Genomic DNA, 7,908 nt, shown 5'->3' on the forward strand with positions numbered 1-7,908 from the left:
TACAGCGGGGTGCACGACCAAATATCGCGATCGGGGCGGTAGCGGGGCGCTGCGCACACCGATGACGTCATCGGTGGCGGCGCAGCGCTACAGGCTAACGCCGCCATTAGCACCCCGCTAAATTTTGCGGGATGCGAGGCCAGTGGCGCTAAACCCACTAAGTGTCCTCTTTGGGCGCTAACTGGTGGCGCAGCCCACCGAATTTCTAGGCCTTTGTGTCTTAATGCGAGGAGCATTCGTAATAAGGTGGATGGATTACCTGCACAAATAGATGTAAACGGATATGATATGATTGGGATTACGGAGACATGGCTCCCCAAGGCTGGGAACTCAACATCCAGGGGTACTCAATATTCAGGAAGGACAGGCAAAAAGGAAAAGGAGGTGGAGTCGCATTGCTAGTTAAAGAGGAGATTAACACAATAGTAAGGAAGGATATTAGCTCTGATGATATGGAATCTGTATGGTTAGAGGTGAGAAATACCAAGGGGCAGAAAACGTTAGTGGGAGTTGTATACAGATCCCCAAACAGTAATGCTGTGGTTGGGGATGGCATTAAATGGGAAATTAGAAACGTGTGCAATAAGGGCACAGCAGTTATCATGTGTGACTTTAATCTACATATAGATTGGGCTAACCAAATTAGTAACAATAATGTGGAGGAGGAATTCCTGGAGTATACGGGATGGTGTCCTGGACCAATATGTCGAGGAACCAACTAGAGATCAGGCCATCTTAGACTGGGTATTATGTAATGAGAAAGGATTAATTAGCAATCTTGTTGTGCGAGGCCCCTTGGGGCAGAGCGATCATAATATGATAGAATTCTTCATTAAGATAGAGAGTGAAGTATTTGACTCAGATACTAGGGTCCTGAATTTAAATAAAGGAAACTACGATGGTATAAGGCGCGAGTTGGCTAGGATGGCTTGGGGAATGTTACTTAAAGGGTTGACGGTGGATAGGCAATGGCAAACATTTAAAGATCACATGAATGAGCTACAGAATTTGTTCATCCCTGTTTGGCATAAAAATAAAACAAAGAAAGTGACTCAACCGTGGCTAAAAAGGGAAATTAGGGATAGCATATGATCCAAGGAGAGGACATATAAATTGGCCAGAAAAAGCAGCAAACCTGAGGATTGGGAGCAGTTTAGGATTCAGCAAAGGAGGACAAAGGGATTAATTAAGAGGGGGAAAATAGAGTATGAGAGTAAGCTTTCAGGGAACAAAAAAACTGACTGTAAAAGCTTCTATAGATATGTGAAGAGAAAAAGATTGGTGAAGTCAAGCGTAGGTCCCTTGCAGTCAGAATTAGGGGAATTTATAATGGGGAACAAAGAAATGGCATACCAATTAAATACATACTTTGGGTCTGTCTTCACAAAAGAGGACACAAATAACCTCCCAGAGATGTCGGGGAACATAGGGTCTAATAAGAGGGAGGAACTGAATGAAATCAGTATTTGTAGGGAAATGGTGTTAGGGAAATTGACGTGATTGAAGGCCGATAAATCCCCAGGGCATGATAATCTACTTCCTAGGGTACTTAAGGAAGTGGCCCTAGAAATAATAGATGCATTGCGGGACATCTTCCAAAATTCGATAGACTCTGGAACAGTTCCCATGCATTGGAGGGTAGCCAATGTAACCCCACTATTCAAAAAAGGTGGTAGAGAGAAAATGGGGAATTATAGACCGGTAAGCCTGACATCGGTAGTGGGGAAAATGCTAGAGTCCATTATAAAAGATGTAATAGCAGAGCACTAGGAAAACAGTGACAGGATCAGACAAAGTCAACATTGATTTACAAAAGGTAAATCGTGCTTGACTAATCTGCTGGAATTTTTTGAGGATGTAACTGGTAGAATAGATAAGGGAGAACCAGTGGATGTGGTGTATTTGGACTTTCAGAAGGCTTTTGATAAGGTCCCGCATAAGAGATTAGCTTGTAAAGTTAAAGCACATGGGATTGGGGATAAGGTACTGTCTTGGATAGAGAACCGGTTGGCAGACAGGAAGCAGAGTTGGAATAAATGGGTCTTTTTCCGAGTGGCAGGCAGTGACTAGTGGGGTACCGTAGGGATCGGTGCTAGGACCCCAGCTATTCACAATATATATTAATGATCTAGACGAGGGAACTAGATGTAATATCTCCAAGTTTGCAGACGACACAAAGCTGGGTGGGCATGTGTGCTGTGAGGAGGATGCTGAGAAACTCCAGTGTGATTTGGACAGGTTGGGTGATTATACTGCATCTGTTATGCATCTGCCCAATGTGGATAAATGCGAGGTTATCCACTTTGGTGGCAAAAACTGGAAGGCAGATTATTATCTGAATGGCAATAGATTGGGAGAAGAGGAAGTGCAACGAGACCTGGGTGTCCTTGTGCGCCAGTCGCTGAAGGTAAGCATGCAGGTGCAGCAGGCAGTTAAGAAGGCAAATGGTATGTTGGCCTTCATAGCAAGAGGATTCGAGTACAGGAACAAGGATGTCTTGCTGCAGTTGTACAGGGCCTTGGTGAGACCACACCTTGAGTATTGTGTGCAGTTTTGGTCGCCTTATCTGAGGAAGGATGTTCTTGCCATGGAGGGAGTGCAGCGAAGATTCACCAGACTGATACCTGGGATGGCAGGAATGACGTATGAGGAAAGATTGGATCGATGTTGCTTATATTCGCTGGAGTTTAGAAGAATGAGAGGGGATCTCATTGAAACTTATAAAATTCTAACAAGACTAGACAGACTAGATGCAGGAAGGATGTTACCGATGGCGGGGGAGTCCAGAACCAGGGGTCACAGTCTAAAGATAAGGGGTAAGCCATTTTCGACAGAGATGAGGAGGAATTTCTTCACCCAGAGGGTGGTGACCCTGTGGAATTTCCTACCACAGAAGGCAGTGGAGGCCAATTCATTAAATATATTCAAGAAGGAGTTAGATATATTTCTTGAGGCTAAAGGGATCAAGGGATATGGGGAGAAAGCAGGGACAGGGTACAGAATTTGGATGATCAGCCATGATCTCATTAAATGGCGGAGCAGGCTCGAGGGGCCGAATGGTCTACTCCTGCTCCTATCTTCTATGTTTCTATGATGCCTCACATTCGCTGAAGTGGCCTAGCCCTGGTCAGGATTGTTCTTCCCGTACAGACCTTCCAATAGCCTTTCATGATTTTCCCTTTCGGGTCCTGTGCGACACAGTTAAGCTGTAACTAGGCGTAGCCTGCCCCCCTGCGGCAGAAACAGCCTCCTGCTTCCAAATGGTATGTTGGCCTCACGTGGCTTTGAGGCAGGGACGGGCTGCCGTAGCCAACTCTCAGTCGCTTCGAGTTTAAACCTCGCCTGGAGGCCCTGGACAGGGGAGAAGCAGAAGGGCTCTTAAGGCAGATCTGAGCTCCGAGGCCTTTCGAACAGAGTGAAGCCTGGACTGGAGGCCCTTCAAACAGAGCTCCGTATTTTGTTTCACCTCTGTGTTGCCAGAAGCTGTGTCCGCCCAGTATTGATTCAGTGACACTTAACCCTTCGAAGACCCAAGGCAACTAAAGTTGTGGAGTTAGGGTTGTGAACTTTGGTTGGACTCATTACACCAACAACTTGTTTTTATATAGAACCTGTAAACATAGTAAAACGTCCCAAGGCGCTTCACAGGAGCGATTATCAAACAAAACTTGACACCGAGCCACATAAGGAGATATTAGGACAGGTGACCAAAAGCTTGGTCAAAGAGGGAGGTTTTAAGGAGCGTCTTGAAGGAGAGAGAGGTGGAGAGGTTTAGGGAGGGAATTCCAGAGCTTAGGGCCTCGGCAGCAGAAGGCATGGCCGCCAATGGTGGAGCGAAGGAAATAGGGGGATGCGCAAGAGGCCAGAATTGGAGGAGCGCAGAGATCTCGGAGGGTTGTAGGCAATGTTCCCCAGCCGTGCAGTAATCTGCAAGATCCCGCGCAGGCCGCTCACAAGCTTTTCCATTGGCAATACCACGCATGCGCAGAAATTTAAAGAGGCCACGCATTTAAAGAAACAGGCCGCGCAGAACAAAGCACAGCTTTTACAGGGAACCGTTGGTTGTACGGCTGGAGGAGGTTACAGAGATAGGGAGGGGACACAAGGAGGAGAGCTTTGAAATTGAGGCGTTGCCAGACCAGGAGCCAATATAGGTCAGCGAGCACTGGGGGTGACGGGTGAACAGGGCTTGGTGCCAGTTAGTATACGGGCACTTCATAGAAATTTACAGCACAGGAGGAGGCCATTCGGCCCATCTTGTCCGTACCGGCCGACAAAGACTATCCAGCCTAATCCCACTTGCCAGCACTTGGTCCGTATCCTTGCAGGTTACGGCACTTCAAGTGCATATCCAAGTACTTTTTAAATGCGATGAGCGTTTCTGCCTCAACCACCCTTTCAGGCAGTGAGTTCCAGACCCCCACCACCCTCTGAGTGAACAAAATTCTCCTCAAATCCCCTCTAAACCTTCCACCGATTACTTTAAATCTATGCCCCTGGTTATTGACCTCTCTGCTAAGGGAAATAGGTCCTTCCTATCCACTCTATCTAGGACCCTCATAATTTAATACACCTCAATAAGGTCTCCCCTCAGCCTCCTCTGTTTTAAAGACAACAACCCCAGTCAGCCTATCCAATCTTTCCTCATAGCTAAAATTCAGCACATGACCTCCTGCGTCCAACCGCCCGGCCCGTCCATCCTCGTGAACAGACTCTTCATTACCTGATTGGATGGGTCTTGACTGTCAGTCAAACAAGCCTTTTATCCCCATCTCTGAAATTTGTATAATTAATAAACAACTTTTTTTTAAAAATCACCATTATTTTTATCCCCCTAAGATTTTTCTCCCGGATTTTACTGGCAACAGTGCCCTGGAACATAAGAAGTAGGAGCAGGAGTAGGCCATTCGGCCCCCTCGGGCCCTGGAGATTAATCTGTAATTCCTGGAGACTCCAGGGCAATCCTCAGGATACAGGTATTGCTGGCAAAGCCAGCATTTATTGCCCTTCCCTAATTGCCCTCGAGTGCTGGTGCCAGCTGTGGCTCAGGGGGTTGCACTCTCGCCCCCCTCAGTCAAAATGTCGCAGGTTCAAGTCCCCACTCCAGAGACTTGAGCACAAAATTCAGGCTGAAACAGCCAGTGTAGTGTCGAGGTGCCTTCGAGCCTCTGGTCTGATCAGCTGCGATGTTCTCTTGTCAGAGGTGCTGGCTTTCAGAGGAGTTGTTAAACCGAGGCCCCGTCTGCCCTCTCGGGTGGACGTAAAAGATCCCATGGCCACTATTTGGAAGAAGAGCAGGGGGAGTTCTCCCCGGTGTCCTGGGGCCAATATTTATCCCTCAACCAACATCATCACATTGCTGTTTGTGGGAGTTTGCTGTGCGCAAATTGGCTGCTGTATTTCCTACATTACATCAGTGACCACACTTCAAAAAGTACTTCACTGGCTGTAAATATTGGGAAGACCGAAGACATTGTCTTCGGTCCCCACCACCACCAACTCCATCCCTCCCCCCCGTCACCAACTCCATCCCCCCCCCCCGTCACCAACACCATTCCCCCCCCCCGTCACCAACTCCACCCCTCCCCCCGTCACCAACTCCATCCCCCCCCCCCGTCACCAACTCCACCCCTCCCCCCGTCACCAACTCCACCCCTCCCCCCGTCACCAACTCCACCCCTCCCCCCGTCACCAACTCCACCCCTCCCCCCGTCACCAACTCCACCCCTCCCCCCGTCACCAACTCCATCCCCCCCCCCGGTCACCAACTCCATCCACCCCCCCGTCACCAACTCCACCCCTCCCCCCGTCACCAACTCCACCCTCCCCCCCGTCACCAACTCCACCCCCCCCCCGTCACCAACTCCATCCCCCCCCCGTCACCAACTCCACCCCTCCCCCCGTCACCAACTCCACCCCTCCCCCCGTCACCAACTCCACCCCTCCCCCCGTCACCAACTCCACCCCTCCCCCCGTCACCAACTCCACCCCTCCCCCGTCACCAACTCCACCCCTCCCCCCGTCACCAACTCCACCCCTCCCCCCGTCACCAACTCCACCCTCCCCCGTCACCAACTCCACCCCTCCCCCCGTCACCAACTCCACCCCTCCCCCCGTCACCAACTCCATCCCCCCCCCGTCACCAACTCCACCCCTCCCCCCCGTCACCAACTCCATCCCTCCCCGGTCACCAACTCCACCCCTCCCCCGGTCACCAACTCCACCCCTCCCCCCGTCACCAACTCCACCCCTCCCCCCGTCACCAACTCCACCCCTCCCCCCGTCACCACTCCACCCCTCCCCCGTCACCAACTCCATCCCCCCCGTCACCAACTCCACCCCTCCCCCCACCACCAACTCCACCCCTCCCCCCGTCACCAACTCCATCCCTCCCCCCGTCACCAACTCCACCCCTCCCCCCGTCACCAACTCCACCCCTCCCCCCGTCACCAACTCCACCCCTCCCCCCGTCACCAACTCCACCCCTCCCCCGTCACCAACTCCACCCCTCCCCGGTCACCAACTCCACCCCTCCCCCCGTCACCAACTCCACCCCTCCCCCCGTCACCAACTCCACCCCTCCCCCCGTCACCACTCCACCCCTCCCCCGTCACCAACTCCACCCCTCCCCCCGTCACCAACTCCATCCCTCCCCCGTCACCAACTCCACCCCTCCCCCCGTCACCAACTCCACCCCTCCCCCCGTCACCAACTCCACCCCTCCCCCGTCACCAACTCCACCCTCCCCCCGTCACCAACTCCACCCCTCCCCCCGTCACCAACTCCATCCCTCCCCCAACTCCATCCCCCCCGTCACCAACTCCACCCCTCCCCCGTCACCAACCCCACCCCTCCCCCGTCACCAACTCCACCCCTCCCCGTCACCAACTCCACCCCTCCCCCGTCACCAACTCCACCCCTCCCCCCCGTCACCAACTCCATCCCTCCCCCGTCACCAACTCCACCCCTCCCCCGTCACCAACTCCACCCTCCCCCCGTCACCAACTCCACCCCTCCCCGTCACCAACTCCATCCCTCCCCCCGTCACCAACTCCACCCCTCCCCCCGTCACCAACTCCACCCCTCCCCCGTCACCAACTCCACCCCTCCCCCCGTCACCAACTCCACCCCTCCCCCCACCACCAACTCCACCCCTCCCCCCGTCACCAACTCCACCCCTCCCCCGTCACCAAATCCACCCCTCCCCCCGTCACCAACTCCACCCCTCCCCCGTCACCAACTCCACCACTCCCCCGTCACCAACTCCACCCCTCCCCCGTCACCAACTCACCCCTCCCCAACTCCATCCCCCCCGTCACCAACTCCACCCCTCCCCCGTCACCAACTCCACCCCTCCCCCGTCACCAACTCCACCCCTCCCCCCGTCACCAACTCCACCCTCCCCGTCACCAACTCCACCCCTCCCCGTCACCAACTCCACCCCTCCCCCCGTCACCAACTCCACCCCTCCCCCCACCACCAACTCCACCCCTCCCCCGTCACCAACTCCACCCCTCCCCGTCACCAAATCCACCCCTCCCCCCGTCACCAACTCCACCCCTCCCCCGTCACCAACTCCACCCCTCCCCCGTCACCAACTCCACCCCTCCCCCGTCACCAACTCCACCCCTCCCCCCGTCACCAACTCCACCCCCCCCGTCACCAACTCCACCCCTCCCCCGTCACCAACTCCACCCCTCCCCCGTCACCAACTCCACCCCTCCCCCGTCACCAACTCCACCCCTCCCCCGTCACCAACTCCACCCCTCCCCCGTCACCAACTCCACCCTCCCCCCACCACCAACTCCACCCCTCCCCCGTCACCAACTCCACCCCTCCCCCGTCACCAACTCCACCCTCCCCGTCACCAACTCCACCCCTCCCCCCACCACCAACTCCACCCCTCCC

The sequence above is a fragment of the Somniosus microcephalus genome, chromosome 4, assembly GCF_052327205.1.
Source record: "Somniosus microcephalus isolate GS21.2 chromosome 4, FLI_Smic_1.0, whole genome shotgun sequence".
Taxonomy (NCBI): domain Eukaryota; kingdom Metazoa; phylum Chordata; class Chondrichthyes; order Squaliformes; family Somniosidae; genus Somniosus; species Somniosus microcephalus.